Raw genomic sequence first — 2,369 nt, 5'->3', positions numbered from 1 at the left:
GGTCCAATGAGCTTTAATCATGAGCTACAAGGGGAGGGTCGACCCAAGCAAGCTAGGGGGTTGCTTAGGGGGTATACTCACCCACACACACTCACAAACACTCTCATTGTGTGCTATGCAAAGTGCAAGAGCTCCCTCTCATTCTCCAAGCAAGTAGAGGTTGAGAGCCTACACCAACACTCTTGGATATGGAGTGCAAATCCAACCAAGAGACATGCTTCAATGCTTAAGCTTTCCATCTCCTTCTTCTTCATTACTATGCTATTATGTATGCTAGCAACAAGAGTTATGATAAGTGAGGAACTAATTCTTTCTCCTACGAAATGTTTCTTCTTCCTCTTCCCTACCCTCATTCTCTGCTAGCTCTCTCCACCTTCGAAGGTGTTTGAGGTCTTGGGACTGAGGCTTGGGATAGTTAAAGCTTTCTTCAAGTTTATGTTATTTTTGTGATGCATGAAGCTTTCCATCTTCATTGCATCACCTAGGTCACAAGGAACACAAAGATTGTATTGTAACAAGTCTCTCTTAATGGGAGAAATCATAATACAAATGCCTATTGGAGGGGGGACCGGCTCCACATAAATCCGGTCCTCAACTGTTGTCATGTTCTCTAAATTCTCTCTCTTGCAGAAGTATTGTTCATGCCAAGTTAACTAATTTCTATGATTATGTTGCTATCTTCAACTATGTTCACCCGCTATGCTCACAAAGTCATTTCTCAAAAGTACTTTCATTAATTTTCACTACTCTCAAGTTAAATAGGCCAATTCCATTACAGAGAGAGAGAGAGAGAGAGAGAGAGAGAGAGAGAGAGAGAGAGAGAGAGAGAGAGAGAGAGAGAGAGAGACACTCACCCAGAGAAGAAGAAGAAGAGCGAGATTATGTGTGATGTAGCCATTATTGATTTGCATGTGGCTATCGACCAACACTGGGAGGTACTTAATGCCTCAATCAGTGGACGGCCTCCACCTCCATCACGAGCGCCCTTGCCATCTATTGTCTAACCAACCATTTCGATACCATGTAGCGAAGGTCTACAAGAAGAGGTGAAAAGGTTGATCATAAATTGGGTAGAGGAGCCAGTTAATGGTTGGGTTCCAAAGGAGAGCCCTGTCCACCCCAATACTAAAGATGAAGCTGCACCAAAAGCAAGCTCACCCCGTGCGTGTACTGGTTAGCTCATAATTGAGGTGTATGAATGCAATTGGTTGACGTGAGGGTTCAATCCCTACTTGTAGCGACGTTCCTTTTACCTAACGTTATCGTCTTCCTACTGGTGCTTGATTTTGTTACAGGCAAAGTCAAAGATCTGCTGCATGTTTTCACGACGGTCCATCACAGTTGATGTCGTCTTTTGCTACTAATGCGCCCAACCGAGAGCTTCTTGTTGCATCCTCTATTGTTGCTGAAAATGGTGAAGGCAAGCTTCCTCAGTATCGGGTTCAACTTCGTTGTCTCTATACTGGCTCCACTACCCTACAATAAGGTTTATTTTGAGCTTTTTAACCTATCATCTAGGGGATCCAAGCTTTGCAAGTAAGCGTGAAAAGGTTGATTAGTATTAAAGAAGGAAGGGTAGAGAGAGAGAGAGAGAGAGAGAGAGAGAGAGGGAGGGAGAAGAAAAAGAAGAGTATTTTAATGTCATAGGAAACTATCCCAAGAGACCTTAAAGATCTATCCCACGAGGAGAGTTGAACTTAAGGCCTATACACGCGCGAGAGAGAGAGAGAGAGAGAGAGAGAGAGAGAGAGAGAGAGAGAGAGAGAGAGAGAGAGAGAGAGAGAGAGAGAGAGAGAGATGGATAACATCTTCTTTTTGGCTCTGGGCTTGAATTGTCATGAATGCCAATACTGAGCCTAAGAATCCACATTGCACCGTTGGAGGCGGCGTCATTGTACTAGTAAGTTCTAAAACTGATTGTCGTGTTTTTGTTTGAAACTTGCCAAAGCTAAATGCATTACTTTACCACGCACAAAAACAAACTCTCTATTTTAAGTAAAGAAGCCCAAATGAGAACAAGGTGAAGAGTCGCGCTGACATTCGACAACAAAACAAGGTGAGAACTCAGGATGGCTTGTTGAACTTAGAGAGAGAGAGAGAGAGAGAGAGAGAGAGAGAGAGAGAGAGAGAGAGAGAGAGAGAGAGAGTTAACATCATGCAAGGCATATAAAATTACATTGCAAGACATGTACAACCATCTTTGGTCGTATGACTAGGATGCATGCATGACTATGCGCTATCTACTTGTATATATTTGATGACATACTTGTGTTGTATACATTTTTTCTATAGCAAATTAGCCATCAATCACGCCTTGTTACTATAAGGTATTCTTGTGTCTAACCAACAATGCCACATAGTATACCATA

This window comes from Adiantum capillus-veneris, chromosome 27 (genome assembly GCF_014529385.1).
Source record: "Adiantum capillus-veneris isolate H3 chromosome 27, ASM1452938v2, whole genome shotgun sequence".
NCBI lineage: Eukaryota > Viridiplantae > Streptophyta > Polypodiopsida > Polypodiales > Pteridaceae > Adiantum > Adiantum capillus-veneris.
This window is presented reverse-complemented; position numbering follows the sequence as displayed.